Raw genomic sequence first — 18,593 nt, forward strand, 5'->3', positions numbered from 1 at the left:
ACCGACAGACCGACAGACCGACCGACGACCCGACGGAATGACTTATAAAGTAGCTTGCACGCGACTAAAACGTCATAAATTTGAGTGAAGTGTGAAAAACAAAAACAACAAAAACAAAAACAGCAAATACAAAAACAACAAAAACAAAAGCAACAACAACAACATGTTTTTATTTTTGTTTCTGAAATTACTCTGTTGTTGCTAAATTTATACTAAGGCGATTTTATTATATATTTCAGTATAATTATTTTATGTAACTTAATTTGTAAGTGACATGTTTCCTACATATGTTGACATGAAACACGTAAATAAACTAACCGGAAAAAGCTTATTTGAAACAGGAAGTGAAATTTGTACAAATAATCTACATATGTTAAACCAATAAGCATTAAGGTTTGTCGGAAGAGTTTAGATCAATAACTCTCACACACACGCATACGTACCAATCAAGGATACAGTCTTGATAATCAGTCCGACACTAACTTGTTCCTGTCTGTTTGGGGATACTATCATGGCTTTCGTAATATGTCATTAAAACCTGTAAGCTGAAAAATGACGTCATCGTTGAGGTTCTAGCAAGCAAGATCAGTCGAACAGTCAGAGAGTCGATAACAAATTAAATTAGCAAAAAACATTAGAAAACTTTAAAATTGCATTTAAAGAACACGATGATTTGTACCCGAACTCAATCAATATTAATTTTTAAAATTCAAAACGGAAAAAGTTGTAGGCACCTCCAAAAGTCACCACAGAATTAACCCCCTCCTATATGTAAAACGATGTAACTTTATTATAAATTAATATTATCAATATTGTACCAATGTAATTTTGTAAGAAGGGCAAAATAAACTAGTAATAATTTTTTTTAATTTTTTCATCATACGAAAATAATGAAATTGCGAGACGAAAATCGTGTTTACGTAATTGGCGCTTTAAAATAAAGTTCCCATGTAGTAAGCATTTCGAACGTGAAAACATACCCGTGTTTAATTAATCTAGCAAAAATCAACTAATGGTCAGATTTTCGTGAAATTTTTTATACTTATCCATTTTAGAATGAAATTACATATAAAATGCAGTTTCTTTAAAATATACGAGGGGAAATATTTTTTACTACGCCCCCCCCCATATTTATATTTTCGAAATTTGAACAAAATATATCTAAATCTATCGAAATTTCTATTTATTATGAAAAATAAGAGTTCAAATAAGTAAAACATTTTTTTTTAATTTAAATACACGTATTGAACAAAAATTTACCTTGAAGTTGCAATTAAAATAATGATATAAATTTTATATTATTATGTTTTTTTTAATAGCGTTTTTTTGTAATTAAGATATTCTATAATCAGCTGAATTGCCAAGAAAAAGAAACTTCGTAAACACTAATTAATTTTTAAAAGATTAAAATGATTAAAATTCCATTATTTTAAAATGTTCCGTTACAGCATAGATTTTTAATTGACCTATTTTTAACAGTATTTTTTAACTCGTATTGTCCATTCTTTTAACTGACATATTTAATATCCAGTTATTCTGAAAGAATGGACAATCGCTTTCTCTGACATAAATAATATTTAGTTATTTCTAAAAGAATTAACAATCGACTGCATTCCTAGGATTTAAATTATCCATTCCTTTAACACTTTCCTGCAGGGTTCGATTCTAGCCTTTTCCTAATATCATTTTCACTTATCTAGTTTGCCTTCTTACTGACATGAGAAGGGGACAGCCCTTCTTATATAACACAAGGAGGGAGAAAAGACCGAGGAGAGAGCACTGACCAGACCTCCGCTAGATAAGTGTGAAGAGAACTGGGACCTTGGGAGGCTTATTGCCACTCAAATTCCAGTGAAGACCAATAGCCGCTGCCAACGAGAAATCAATGGAAAGCAGCTGTTGTGATAATGCAAATTTATTTGCAAATACTATCGAAAGAGGTGGAGAGAACTGAAAATCTGGGGAGACTTGTTGTCACACAGCTTCCAGGGAATACCACAGGCTGTTTTCAAGGAGAGATCTTTGATAAGCTGTGTAAAAGCTCTTTGTAAGCCAATAATGTCTCATCTAACGATTTATTTGATAAATAACACTGGGGAACACCATTTTTTTTAACTTTCTGTTGCATTTGATTTTTTAACTGATTCTGCAGGATTTTTAGGCGCTGATTTCAAATCTGAAATTAGTTTTTCTCCATAAGCTCTAGTTTTCATGCAATTTGAGATAGATGAAATAGTCTAAATATGAACTTACGTAACCCAAATCTAAATATTTTGAGATTATATACATAGATAGATTCTAATATTTTTATCTGCCTTCTTTTTTCCAGATCAAACATGGCTTCCTCATCGAGACATCACTGTAGAAACAAGCCTGATGCCTTCTGTTACATCTGTGGTTGCTACACACTCCATCATCAGAGACGTAACATATCCTTGTTTGTGAAGCGAGCCTGCAAGGCTTATTTTGAAGTTAATCTTGGTGACCAAGACAAGCAATGGGCTCCTCATGTTGTGTGCCACAATTGTGAGGAAATGCTCCGAAGCTGGACCAAAGGAAAACGCAATGGTCTGCCTTTTGGAGTTCCAATGATTTGGCGAGAACCCACCAACCATGTAACTGATTGCTACTTCTGCATGGTAAACACAGCGGATGTGGGCAAGAAAAATAGACATAAGATTGTATATCCGAACATTTCCTCAGCTATCAGGCCTGCTCCGCACTCTGAAGAATTTCCTGTTCCAGTTTTCAAAGGTTTGCCTTCATTAAACGATAAAGACATTGGACATGACACGGATGAGGAAGACAGTTGTGACAATGAATTACCAGAAACTGAGTGGGAACAACCCGAGGAATGTTCTTCAGAGACTGAATCTCCCCCAGTCCCCAAGCCTCTCCACCAGACTGAACTGAATGACTTAGTTCGAGATTTAGGTCTTTCAAAGAAAGCAGCTGAGCTTTTGGCATCAAGATTACAAGGCAAAAATCTTGTTGATCACACTGTTAAAGTATCATATTACAGAAAGCGTGACCAGCTTTTTGTGACCTTCTTTTCAGAAGACAGACAGTTTGTTTACTGCCATGATATCCCAGGTCTTCTCAAAGAACTGGGTGTTCCTCACTATGATCCAACTGAATGGCGGCTCTTTTTAGACAGTTCTAAGCACAGTCTCAAGTGTGTTCTTTTGCATAATGGCAATGTTTACGGGGCAGTGCCTGTCGGTCATTCAGTTCATCTGCAGGAAGACTATGATGACATCAGAATGGTCATGGACTTCTTAAAATATCGTGAGCACAACTGGATCATTTGTGTAGACTTGAAAATGGTAAACTTCCTTCTTGGTCAACAAAAAGGTATCACCAAGTTTCCATGTTACCTCTGCATGTGGGACAGTCGAGCACGAGACAGACACTGGGTCCAGAAGGACTGGCCTGTTCGTGAAACCCTTGAAGCAGGCATGCCAAATATCACACATGACTCAATTGTTAACAGAGATAGGATCATCTTTCCTCCACTGCACATAAAATTAGGTTTGATGAAACAATTTATTAAGGCACTGGATACCGAAGGTGAATGTTTCCAACACATCATCACAGCTATACCAGGGTTTTCATTCGAGAAGATCAAAGCAGGTTTGTTTGATGGCCCACAGATTCGAACCCTCATTCGTGATGATCAGTTTGTTGCCAAGATGACCGCCTTGGAGAAGGCAGCATGGTTATCCTTTGTGGCAGTCGTTCAGAACTTCCTTGGAAACAACAAGGCAGAGAACTACAATGAACTTGTGAACAGAATGCTCCTCGCTTTTCGTGCTCTCAGGTGCAACATGAGCATCAAGCTTCATCTTTTGAACAGCCATCTTGACTAGTTCCCTGAAAACCTGGGGGCTGTGAGTGACGAACAAGGAGAGCGGTTCCACCAAGACCTAAAGACCATGGAAGAACGCTACCAAGGTCGCTGGGACAAAAGTATGATGGCCGACTACTGCTGGAGTATTAAACGAGATTGCCCAGATGAAGTGTACAAACGCAAAAGTTACAAACGCAAATTCCTGCCTGACTAAAATACTGTTCAGACAGATGTGATAAGCGTTATTAGATGTGATTGACTCTTATCTGAAGAACGTTGTGAATGACGCTTATCTCACGTTGCGATAAAGACTGTTTTCTGAGAAACTTTTCCAGAAAAACATATGGCACTTCTAACAATGGTGGACTTTAATCTAAAATCACATTTTATTGTTCTGTTTCTTTTGCCTTGTTAAATATATTGTTTTGTGGCTGACATTGCAATATCCTATAATAACGCTCGTTTTTTTCTTTTTTAATAAAAATCAAAGATTGCATATAATCTGTAGCTTGCAGAATAAAACTAACTTCAGATTTGAAGTCAGCACACTTAAATTGACTAAAAACAAGTCTTTCTTTAAATGCAACATATTGAGTGTTCCCTTGTGTAATTAATATATATATGATACTTTTGTTTTAAACTATCGTTATTAAATTTCAAATTTTACTAATAATTAAATTTTAAATTTTACTAATAATTAAATTTTTAATTTTACTAATAATTAAATTTTAAATTTTACTAATAATTTAATTTTAAATTTTACTAATAATTTAATTTTAAATTTTACTAATAATTAAATTTTAAATTTTACTAATAATTAAATTTTAAATTTTACTAATAATTAAACTTAAATCCACACCAAAGACCATAACTTTGGCTGGAAACTTTGTTTTCATCACCCTGGGCATGTTCCTGTTATTTGTGGCAATCCAGCGATGCATTTTGAGGGTGCAGGCAAAGGTCCTGTTGTCATAACTTGGATCGGAAGAGAACATGAGTTGTACAACAGCGCATCTCAAATACATTCGTTAAATATTGTGTCACTTTTGGACAAGATAGAAGGCTTCTATCACTCTTGGGATTTGTACACAATTGGCCAACTAGTCGATGGTCTGCAACAAAAAAGAAAACTGGTTTTCATCAAACGGAAATGGAATCCTGTCGTCTTTTTTAGAGTGATAATTTTATCGTTCCACCCTATACTTATTAGGTTGGTGCAAAAAATTTTGCCCATTTAAAATTTCATCTTGAAAATAAAAAAGTATGTGTTTTGGAAAATTTTTATTCACATGAATAACGACCTTTGCTCTTCATAACTTGATTCCATCTGTCAACGAGCTTATAAATACCATGTTTGTAAAATTCTTTCTGTTTTGATGTGAAATATTAATATATAGGAGCCGTGCAATAAGTAATGCCCCTGACCCACGTCCAGTTGTCTGATCTAGCTGAAATTTTGCATGTGCAATGATTTATATCTCTACGGGTTATGTGGCAAATTACAGCTCTAAACTAATTGTGGTTTCTGTTTTACATGTGTTTGAACTGAGTCAGGTGTGAAATGGAGCCTGTTGAATGTCGAGCAGTGATCCGGTTTTTGTATTTGAAAGGACGCACACTACAGGAGACTTTTAATGAAATGAAAGAAACTTATGGGGATAATGCCCCATCATATGACCTTGTAAAACGCTGGCATCGTGAATTCAAACATGCCCGGAAGTCTGTGAAAACAGCTCCCAGATCTGGTCGCCCCCCTTCTGCCATTGATAAGACATTTGTTCGTCAAGTTGAGGCTGCCATTTTGGAAGATCGGCGCATTACTATCCGCTAAATAGCCCAAAATGTTAAGATTAGTACAGGGTCTGTGGAAACTATCATTCATGACCATTTGCATATGCATAAGATGTCTGCCAGATGGATTCCCAGGTAGCCCCCATCCTCCCTACTTTCCTGATTTTGCATCCTCTGACTTTCACCTCTTCCCAGCCATGAAATTGTTTTTGAAAGGAAAGCGTTTCTCAGATGATACAGCCTTGATTTCTGAAGTCACGCGGTGGTTGGAGGATCAACCTGGAGTGTTCTACAAAAACGGTCTCCAGAGCTGCATCAAACGATGGGAGAAATGCATAACTCTGGGTGGTTCCTATGTAGAGAAAGACTAATAACTGTGTCAAGTTTCGTTGCTCTGCTGCTATGGGAAGTGGGTCAGGGGCATTACTTATTGCACGCCCCTGGTAACTCCTAATGTGATAATCCGAGAGAGTTAGGACTTGAGAATATGCAGGATGAGGCAAGATTTTGCCAACAAAATTCTCCTAGGAGATTTATTGTCAAAAATGCTGTGTTGGGACGAGCATTATTATGATGGAAGATAACTTTCGTTAATTAAAAAACTTCGATTTGGAGTCAATAATGAATAATCTGAATATCTATAAAAGTAAATAAAAAAATTAAAAATAGAAAAAAGAAAATTAAAAAATAGAAAAAAGAAAATTAAAAAATAGAAAAAAAAGGAAGAAAGTAAAAAAAAATAGAAAAAAAGAAAGGAAAAAAGTAAAAAAAAAAATAGAAAAAAAAAGAAAAGAAGGAATTATTGATTAATAATATTCTTAAAACAAAGCGACGAGACGTTTAGGTTTAGAGTTTGGTAGAGTTCTCAAAGGTCAAATCGTTGAACTTTGACCCCTTAACAGCCAAATTTCTGTCCGGAAACAGATTACAAAGATTTTCTCAAGACAGACAGACAGACAATTTCCCTTTTAGACAGACAGGCAGACAGACAGACACTTTCACTTATATAGATATATAGATATATAAAAGTGAAAGTGTCTGTCTGTCTGTATGTATCTGTTTGTCTTTGTACATTTCCCCACGCAATAGCTCTGTCGATTTTCAGTCTACAGACTCGAAATTTGATATGCAGGGTATTGAAATTTGGGAAAATCTTTGCAATCCGTTTTCGTTCAGAAATTTGGCTGTTCAGGGGTCAAAGTTCAACGATTTGACCTTTGAGAACTCTAACAAACTCTAAACCTAAACGGTTTGACGGTGGTCCGTAACAGCAAAGACGTCACGTTTTTCCCGTTCTTTTCTTCCTTCACGGTACGAGTTTGAGCCTGCCTTCCTACCACCACTTTTTTTTGTTTTTTTTTTTTTTTTTTTGCTCAACAAACACCTCCAAACATTCGGGCAACGCCGAGCACCCATGCTAGTCTCTCTCTCTCTCTCCCTCTCTCTCTCTCTCTCTCTCTCTCTCTCTCTATATATATATATATATATATATATATATATATATATATATATGTATATATATATATATGTGTGTGTGTGTGTGTGTGTGTGTGTGTGTATAAAATAACAGTCCATATTGCAATCATTTGGCCCACCTCGTACCGTTCTCTTACTTTGCCTATCGGTGGAGATGCAGTTTGAAAAAATCGAAACAGACAGACGGTCAGACATAGTGAGTTTTAAAAATAAATCTCTCTCTTTCTCATTCTCTCTCTCTCTCTCTCTCTCTCTCTCTCTCTCTCTCTCTCTCTCTCTGTATATATATATATATATATATATATATATATATATATATATATATATATATATATATATATATATATGAAACTTGAGGACCAACAGTAATAAGCCTCATTTTCACAATTCTTTTTTTATTTATTAGTAAACCGGAATTACTTGTTTACGTGCCCCGGTAGTATTTTATGGTGGGATACATGCCTCCCTTCACAACTGAATCCAGTGAAATATACCTGCTTTCAAATCAGCAGACAGTCTTTCCCATTTGCTATATGCCTTAAAACCTCTTCAACTGCACAGCGGGACAACGCAGGCCTTGTACTTGAGGTTTTGTTTGAGTTTATTACTTTGCATAGCGTCCGTATATCCGACATGTTGCAAATAGAATGAGTCTGCCAACATTTTATTGTTATCTAGCAGACCGGTTGGCGTTGCCCGGTTGTAAAATACGCTTAAACATGATACTTTAATTCATGTAGATTTCATATTCATTATTATAGAGCCAATACTATATTGATTATTATATTGTACCGAATATATAGTAGTGATTTCAAAAAGTAAAAAAAGTATATAATGCTTGGGTGGCATCACGCTAGGATTGAAACCAAAACATTTGTCGCTCACGTTTTAGTCATTACCATTTGAGCTATCGTTAGATGGATAAAAACACATTAAAAATTTACGCCGGTAAATGTTGATCGGTTCAATTTTTTCTGCATGGTGGAATTGAATGATGCATCTCCGCTTCTGACACACGTCCATGACAGGGGTTGCTTTTTTAGAGTCAACATCTGCAACAGAGAAATGAAACTTTCAGGTCATGAACGCATAAGGTTAGTCACCATAACAATACAAGTTACAGTCCCGTTTGATCCATTTTGGATGAACAAAAAATAGGAGGCATTACTTATGGAAGTCTCTCATAGTATCTGTTCTGTGGTCATGGGGCAATTTTTCCAGGGATTAACTTTTTCCTTTGTTTTAGGGTTTCTTTTTACAAGGAGGGCAGTAGCGTAGTATTTATTCTGCTGCCATGAAACCATACTCACAAGCATGACGATCTAATTTTATAGTCTGATCCTCCTATGTATTACCTCCTCTTTGAGAACAGGGAGGCATTATAGTATATTTTCGTTCATCATTATACAATCCTTCCATGATTATTTTTGGTTTGGGATGAGGTAGAGTACTATCTGTTCTGTTGTCATTATATCATCTTCCCAGGCATTAACTCCTCCTTTTTCGTCATGATACTATCCTCTCAGTCGTTTTCTCCTCATTTTGGGTTCATATGTTCATTCGAAACGATATTATATTCCTAGGCTATTAAAAGTAGGCGACTAAAGTATATATTAGATTGGTGCAAAAATAATGTCGTTTTTTGACTTGAAGTTGAACGTAAAAAAGCGACATTATTTTTGCAGCAACCTAATATTTGCTAAGTCATATATCAAATACTTTATAACACCATAACTTGTGGATTACTATGTAATGTAATATCCTTAATGATATTTCTTATCTTCTCTTGCTTGTAAGTAAGAAATAATAAAACACCGCCCGTTCGTATTTAGTTGTCTCCTCACGAAGGCAGAGTAAGACAGAAAGCCGGTTTTTAATGTGAGGAAAATCCAGCTTTCAAAAAAGAAAAACTCTGGATTTGGGTAGCCCGATTTTCAACACATTAAAAACGGCATCTAACTTTGCCCTCGTGGGGAGCTAAGTAAATCGAAACAGAGCAGAATATATTATAATATCTTACCCAGGGTAGAAATGTATTTCAGTTTGTCTTTACAAGATGCCTTCAATAAGTTTCCAGACTTTTTTGCGTATGGGCACTTTTATTGATAATGCACACACATGAAACTCTAGTCCTCTTCGAAGTAATCTTCTCTGGCTGCAATACCCTTGTTGTACCGTTCCAACAACTTCTGGAAGGTCCCATGAGTGTCTTCTTCTGTGAGCGTATTAATGACCCTCATCACAGCCTCTTTCATCTCCCTAATTGTCTCATATTAACAGCCTCTAAGGTTTTCTTTCTTAGAACTGCACGCCTGTGGAACTCTGTTCCGTCTGCCTGCTTCCCACCGGCCTACAACTTGGATGTCTTCAAGTCCAATGTTAACAAATTCCTAATGAACCGCCCCCTTAAGTAAACACTTCATCAAATCTCCACACTAACGTAATGTACTTGCAATAACCCTTATCCCTGAGTGGCTTCCGGGCCTTGATAAGTGGTTGTCTCTGTGTAAAAAAAAAAAAAGCTTATGAAATAACCAAAAGCCACAGAGAACAACGTCTGAACTATGAGGAGGGTAAGGAACTGTCTTGATTCTCATGACGACGTCTTTCTTTCTGATCTTCTTTCTTAATTTTCACAACACTTTCATTATTTCCAAGGTGGATGTTCTAATTTCTGGTTCCTCTTTGTAAGACATTTACAGCAAGAACTCGTCTTTTCTACCACAACTGCAAACAACTTTCCCCTCTTCCAATCGTGTGTTTAGAATTAATCTATGAACAGAGTTTCTTTCTAAGAACTTTCCATTTTTTTATGGAAATCGCTCCAAACAGGGTATCAAGCCACTTGATGTAAGGCACTGACAAAAACAAACAAACAAAAAAACAAAAAGAAATATTACTTCAAGGTCAAACGCCAGTGAACAACAAGTGTTAGGTGGATAGATTCCTGCCCAGAAAATAATAATTTTTTCCCCTTTGTCAGAAATATCGTTCATGGAACGTGAAGACTAAAGGACAAACTATGGGAAAATCTGTGGAATACATTACCACAGGACATCTTCCTTCCAAATTATAACATAGCTGTTTTCAAATTCAATATCAATAAATATTTACTATAAACAGTCCTGATGAGATTTCGAAGTTTGTCCATTCCATTGATTCATTTTCAATCCTCTCATAATATTCTTCATTATTCGACTGACAGTTTATCCATCTACACATTTATCTTTGGGTAATTTTTTAACTTTGATAAGTGATAGGTGACTCATTAATGAAAAAAAAAAGGATTTTTTTTTAAATATTTTTTCTTTTTTACCAATTCTCTTTATGATCCCATTTTCTAGGTTAGTTGTTTTTCCAAGGCTTGGGGATCCTGTGTACTTTGCTAGTTCACTAATAGCTATGGAGAAGAGATATTTATTCGTACATTGTGTTGTGTTGTCAATTAGAAAACAGTACACAGATATAAAATAGATTTATTCCGTTGGGTACAATAATAGAAGTCCGTGTCAAGTAGCAACAACTGGTAAGTGAAGTGACAACTAAACCATTAAGTGTTTCCTTTCAATTCACAGCTTAACTGACTCAAACAGAAGGATGATGAAAATGTCGTTACCCACTAAATTCTGAAATCAGTTTCTGACTCTGTGAAGGTAGGAGAGGGTACTCTTAGGAGTTCCTCTCCAACTGTGGCAGCAGTACACCATTATGGGTCGTATTTGACTCTTGTACAGGTAGAGGATATCGTTGGAAGTGAGATACTTTCTGGAGCGGCAGAATGATTCTACCAATTTTCAGGTGATTCTGGCAACGGATCTGATGTAGGACTTCTATTTCAGATCAGGAGTGAAGGTCAGTCTCGGAAGTTTGTTGAAGTAAAGTGCTTCCTAAAGGTGAAAGCCGTTCATTTCAGTTGGAGTTAAATGGGGATTTGAGTGTTGCTAGTGAAAAGATAGAAGTTAGGGTTCGAACGCATTATAAGTAAGCAACCATTTTCTACACCATTGTACAATACGCTTGAGGTCAGAAGAGAGAGAATCAGAAATATCCGGGTCATTGTCGGCCTTTGAAGGGTTGCCATAGATGGTAGTGTCGTCTGCATAAATGCCTACAAATGATCTAAGAATGTGATTTGGGAGATCGTTGATGAAGATCAGAAACAGAGTTGGGATCAGGATCGATCCCTGAGATATGCCAGCATTAATATTGTAAGCTTCAGAATTTTGCCCGTCAACTACTACTTTAATAAACCTATTGGAGAGAAAAGATTTGATGTTTTTGTTTTGTTTTTTGTTTTTTGTTGTTGTTTTTTACATAGGCGTCACCACTTATCAAGGCTGATAGGCCACTCAAGGATAAGGGTTACAGAGTGTACAGCAATCAAAAGGACAATATAGTAATCGATAGTAATGGAAGTTCGGTAAATTTGTTAACTTAAGTGGAACGGCTCATCAGAAACTTGTTCACGTTGGACTTGAAGACAACCATATTGTAGACAGCTAGAAAGCAGGAAAACGGAAGACGATTCCACAGGCGTGCAGTTCTAAGAAAGAAGCTTTGATCATGGAATCTATGTTTAGGTTTAGGCACAGATAAAGAGTGGGGGGAATTATTGATAGTGTTTTCAGCTAGACGGGTGTTTCTTGTGAAAGTTTGCCGAGTGGGGGGGGAAATAGATTAATGGTTGAGAGAACATTTCCAGCAATATCGTAGCAAGGAATCTTGTGAAGTAGACCTTTATGCCAAACTCTATAAAATGCCTTAAATATGTCAAGACGTATTATTATAGGAACGAAGCTACCGACAATAGATCCTGTATGATATTACTGTTTTATTTTGTTTTTCTTTATTCCTCTTTTTAAATAGTAAAAGCAAAAGTAACTATTTCCCTTCTAATCTTACTAGCCTGTGTGCCCGGCGTTGCCCGGGTGTTTGGAGGTGTGTGTTGAGCAAAAAAAACAAAAGTGGTAGTAGACAGGCAGGCTTGAACCCGTACCGCAAAAGAAGAAAAGAATATGAAAAAAACCTGATGTGTTTGCTGTTGCGCCCATCGTCAAATCGGAAGTGACGTGGGTTTAAATTAAGGCTAGACAATCGAAAAGAGGGGCATAACTTTGGAAAATATCGAGGAAAAAAATCGACCCCTCCTTGTAGAAAAGTGCCCAGTTTAGGATGAAGGAATTAATGATTTTTTTCTTATTTTCGATATTTGTCGTCCAAAGGGTCGAGTTTCAAAACGATACCGATCTCGTGAAAATCCGTCGCCTCTGTCGAAATCTTTAGGCATACATACATACATACATACATACATACATACATACATATATACATACATACATACATACATACATTTAAACAGACAGGTGGGATTTATATTATAGAAGATGGTGCAAAACATTGTAAAAAATTCCCTCATCTAAGTTCCAAGCAACTAAATCTGGTGGACGATCTCCTCTTCTATAACTCTCTTTCTCACAGAAAAGACGTTGCTAGTCTTTTTTTTTTTTTTTACTTTATCGTTATTTTCATAGCAGGTTCTTGATTGCGCTTCAATCGATGCCCCCCTCCACGGTAAAACATTCACAACAAACCTCGTCTACTTACAACCACTGTCAATAATTTCCCATTCTCTCTCTCTCTCTCTCTCTCTCTCTCTCTCTCTCTCTCTCTCTCTCTCTCTCTCTCTTTATGTCTAAATCAAAACGAAACATTTATGGACAACGTTTCTTTCTTAGAATTGTCCATTGTGGAAACACTACCAGTGGGTTGCTTCCCGGCTGACTTTAACATTGTCGTCTTCAAGTCCAATGTAAATAAATTCTAACTAGGCTGTTCTCTTAAATAATCAATTTTGACCAGTTTACAGCCATTGTTACTTATTCCCTGAAAGTTTCGCTGTTTACCTGTCAAACTCAACCCTTATACTCGAGTGGACTTTGGGCCTTGAGAAGAGGTGAATCGTTTGTAAAAAAAAATTCATTTACCTTATTTTCCATAACTGTCTCTCCTGTCTGAACTTGCTCTCCTTCTTGCTTTAATGATCTCCTTTTTCTCTTTTTTTCAATTTGAAATGTATTTTTTTTCTTTCTTTTTGTTTTTTAAATAATTATTTTGGAAATTCCATCATATTCATGGCCGGTTTCTTGACCGACCTGTATTCTTTTCTTTTTTAGTGTTCTAATATTGATGTTTGATTTTTTTAATCTTTATTTTCATTCTCCCTCCACCCCCTTGTGCATTTCTTCTACATTGTAAAAAAATGAAAAGAAAGGAGATACCCTTAGCCCTCTACGAATAAACATTAATCTAACCAAGAACAGGTCGTAATGAAGCATCGAAGTCTTAACGCTCCACTATCGTTGCCTTGGTTCCTTGCAGAGAATCGCAGTTTGATGCTTTTCCAAAACTTACTATCATGATCACTCAATATTTTCTATCTTCCTTTTTACACAATTCTCAAACATTTTTCTTTTCCTGTTAACTCGCTTTATTTTTTTTTATTTTTTTTTTTTATTTATTTATTTATTATTTTTTTTTACGCGGCCATGCCAGGTTTTCTCGCGGTTTAATATTGACTCGAAATCTTGCGATTTAATACTGATTCTTCTTGGTTACAACACAAAAGAAATCCTTCCTCAAATTTCAAATTTGTTTATTTATTTCTGATGCTTCAAGATTGATTTCACCTGCATCAGATTTTGAAGAAAGGCTCCGTTTCCTGAAATTAATTCTTTTTTTTTTTTTTTTTTTTTAGAAATTATGCAATCCAAGGTGTTGCCTGTAAACTACTCAAGCCATAACGGATTGCACTGGCACAGTTATATTTATCTACAGTCTTGGAAGGTTGAAGCCTACTTAATTTGATTTAAATCTAGCAAGGCTAACTGGTGTTGTCCGTCTATTATATTTAAGAATTGAAAGTCATGAAAACCAGAAGAGTGCCTGCATCTGGAAAGCCAATTCCAGCTTCGAATTGTATAGCCACGAGAGATGCTGGGGTGCACCAGACTAGATGCAGAATGCCATTGTCTAGTTAGACAATGTTTCCATCACTATTGGAACACAGGGTGAAGCAGGTGCTAGTATGATTACAAGATTATGGAGTAGATGGAGTAAGTTCATGGAACTCCTGCTATTGCTAACCAGCAGAATGTTATTGTCGACCAAGGAAATAATCTACCTAACATACCTGAAATCCCATCCCTACGCAGTAGAGATCCCTAGATGTAAAAGAGCTTTCTACTCCAGTAGTTTCTTCCCCAGAACTGCTAGACTTTGGAATTTCATTCCAGGTCCCTGTTTCCCCAACTGTACTGACATGCAGAAGTTCAAGTGTAACGTGAATCGGCATCTTGCTGCCCAACTCCCTACAGTAGTATCCCAGTAGCTGTTGCCCCTGATAGTAGCCCCCTACACCAAAGTGGCAATGTGCCTTGTTCGGGGTGAAAATGTAATTAAAAAAAATGTGTAGGTAAAGGAAATAAAAAAGGGGGCAGGTTCTTCAGAAAAATGGAATTTTTTTTGTGAAATATTAGCAATAGTTATTAGACATCAATTAATAAATATCCCTCAAATTGCAGCCTTTTAAAAGGTTTTTAGGGAATATAATATGGATACAATGTCAATTTATGAAATTCAGATATTTCAGATTTACATTATATTTGTTCTAAAGTAATTAGATAACTGATTTGGGAATAAGTTTTGATCAGACTTTTTTTTTCAAGAAAATGATTGATTCTGTTTTATCCGCGTGTGTCTTATTAAAAACAGTTTGGATAGTTTTTGATCACACATTTTGTTAGAAGAAAAAAAAACGGGTTTGTATTACAATATACGGAGGTACGAAAAAGTTGTCAAAAAATAAAAATATAAAAAATAAATGTTATTAAAAGCAAGATAAGCTACTTTTCTACCTAAGTGGAATAGATTTTAGTGTTTTAATTTTATGTAAAATGTTTATTTGGTTCGAAAAACAAGTGATATTAAGCGCTGTCGTAGAACAAGCAAAAATGGCCCCGATGTCTTTGAAGACTTGACAAAGACTTCAAAATAAGAAATAAAACAAAATGGTGATAGAAATTCACCCAATAAATGTTACGGTACATTTATTGGGTGAATTTCTATCACCATTTTGTTTTATTTCTTATTCTGAAGTGATTATCGAGACTTTAAAGATGTAAAGAGACATCGCGGCCATTTTTTTCTTGTTCACTGGTAGCGTTCAATGTTACTTGTTTTTCGAACCGAATAAACATTTTACATTAAATAAAAACACTAAAAACTTATCCAGTTACGTACAAGAGTAACTTATCTTGCCTTTGGTAACATTTATTTGTTATATCAAATAAGTGTTTTTATTTTAATGTAAAATGTTTATTCGGTTCGAAAAACAAATGACAAGAAAATATGGCCGCAATGTCTCTTTACATCTTTGAAGTCTCGATAATATTTTTTTTGACATTTTCGTACCTCTGTGTGTTGTAACCACAAAAAACTGGATTTATTGTCGATTTATGTTTTGACAAATATCCGTCTTAATAGTTTGGTAAATACAGTCTCATATTTGTGTCTTGGAGTCGAAGGTTCTGAATTTTTTTGTTCATATTTTGATAAATGCTGCTTATGTGCACGTAATTATTCGAACATGTTTAGTATTGTTTTTTGACGCGTGTTTCGTTTGAATTCGCTTTTGTACCTGTCAGGACGGAGGCCTGCAATTCTGACATAAATAATGTGTTTAATTACCTTTTCTTATCGATGCCTAACGCGAGTTTCACATTTCACCGACATTCTTTAAAAAGAAACAATCTTCGACAAAATTAAAACATCAACAAGTCTTAATGATGACATCTTAAATACGCATTATTGCCATAAATCACTGATACCTGACGACAATTGTTTTACTGATGAGAAATAATAATAATAATAATAATAATAATAATAATAATAATAATAATAATAATAATAATAATAATAATCCCTATATATAATAAAAGAGCCGCAGTTTTTCCCCTCTGGCCCAAAATATCGTAGGTTTGGCACATACAAATTTATTATGTTTACACTTAGCCATTAACTTATTCAACTATTGAACGACATTTTAGACACATTAATTCGTAATATAAAAACTTACATTTATTCATAGGAGCGACATCATCATCATTGTCATAACCTACAGAGAAAGTAGTTGCAATTTTACCCCCTATTCCATAAATCCTCTTACGACCCCATTCTTCACCGTGTGAATTTATACTTGTTTTACTTTCCTGTGTCTACGCCGCCATTAACTGGCTACTGAATTCATACACATCGGATACCACTTTTAATCTACAGAATTATTGATGATTCCCTTTCCGTATACTCTGGCTTTTGATTGGCTAAACTCTAAGCATTCCTACATTCTAGATTAACGGTATCAGCCTCAAAACTGAACGTCACTTGCATTTCGATATGGCCCCTTCCGGTTACATACATACGAAAGAGAAACCTTCTGGCTTATTACTTATCGCATTAAGCATCCTAACAACGCATTACACATGTATTTACACATTAAAAAAACGTTGCTGCGTGTTTGCCATTAAACCGATGGCTGCATAAACTTCTGCATACGTGTGCTTGTGTTTACACATATACCCATGCGTGTACGTGTGTTTGTTTTGTTGGCTTAAGTGCGTCTATGTTTGTGTACGTGTGTGTGTGCGGTTGTGTGTGTGTGTGTGTGTATGCGTGGTTGTGTGTATGTGTGTTTATTCGCGTGTACCATAAAACTATTAAGCCGCATAAACTTGGACACGTGTGTGTTGGTGTTTATACACATACATGTGTGTGTGCATGTGTGTTTCCTTTTGGGGGGGTCTTGCGTGCTTTGAGTATGTTAATGTGCGCGTTTGTGTTTTCTATGTACATTTGTATTCGTTATGTTAACATGAACGTGCAGCAGCAGAACAGATACTGCACTTACAGCCTTGGCTCGAAAACTAATTTATTACATTTACTGTTTCGAAGACGGTAGTAAATAACATCTGTTATATAAATCTCACCTGTCTGTTTGAATGTATGTGCGAATGTTTGTATGTCTGCCTAAAACTTTTCTCAGCGTCATTAGACCGGGCCAAAAGTATACTATCTGAAAGGGCGATTTCTCGGTTGAATAATATGTGAGAATTAGAAAAAACGGTCAATTATTTCCTATAGAAATAGATATTGGTTATGAAGGAGTGTAGCAAAAAAATCTTTCCTCCATGACAATTTAGCTAAACACGCATGCGCGAAAAACGTTCTTTCTTGAATTTGTTTAACATGAAAAAAAAGTTGCTACGTGTCTACGCCATCGTGGAGCAATGGTTAACGTGACAGCATCGTTATCTTAAGGTTGAACGTTCACGCCGACAAAACGGCATTTTTTTCGATTTTTAAAGTTTAAATATTTAAACAGGGTTATTTATGCCATTTTTTTTTTCGTTCGCTTATTCTTTATTTTCCCTTTTTATTTTTTCATCACGTTCGCTTTTTTGCTTTTGTTTTTCCGATTTTTTAAAAAAGTTTTACATATTTGACATTTTTTTTGTTCGCTTATTCTTTATTTCCCCTTTTATTATAGTTTTCATTTACCCCCTTCCCTCCACACTTCACCACCCCTGAGTAATGCCGGGTACCCCCGCTAATAATAATAATAATAATAATAATAATAATAATAATAATAATTAGCGGGACCTGTGGAAATTCCACAGCGGACTCATTCATATGTAATGTATTTATGTTGGCATTCTGTAGATGTTCAGCGTAAATGGAGACACCAAGATATTATTGTAGCTCTTTTGTTAAAACTACAAAAGTATTTATCTAAGCAAGCAGGTACGCCCGGCGAACCCCGGTCGTAAAGTACGCTTAAATATAATATTTTAATTCTTGCAGATTTTGTATATATTATTATAGAGTAAATTTGCTATCAATTTTTATATGTTATAAAGTGCAATTTCAAAAATAAAGAAATATATCCCTATTACTTGGGTGCATCAACTTGAATCGAAACCGAACCTAAGCATATGATATATATATATATATATATATATATATATATATATATATATATATATACTAGCAAAAGTACCCGTCGTTGACTGGGTTCAAAAACAGCCTACAGAAAATGGACTGTGATTAATGAAAGTATGATAGATTATTAAAAGGAGGGGGTTGTAAAGAGATAGGTTTTGATACTCAAAAATTTTACCCGAAGCAAAATATGATGAAAGTAAAGATAATTTTCGCGAAAATATATTTTTTTATCAACTTTGTTTCCATTCGTAGCCAAGAGTGACCAACAAAATGATGTTTCCTTAAAAAGAGAAAATGTTATATATATATATATATATATATATATATATATATATATATATATATATATATACAAGAAATAAATGTTACCATATGCAATAAAAGTTACTTTTATGGTAGAAAAGTTCATTGGTTTGTATTT

This window comes from Euprymna scolopes, chromosome 24 (assembly GCF_053919585.1).
Source record: "Euprymna scolopes isolate OS-2025 chromosome 24, ASM5391958v1, whole genome shotgun sequence".
Lineage (NCBI taxonomy): Eukaryota > Metazoa > Mollusca > Cephalopoda > Sepiida > Sepiolidae > Euprymna > Euprymna scolopes.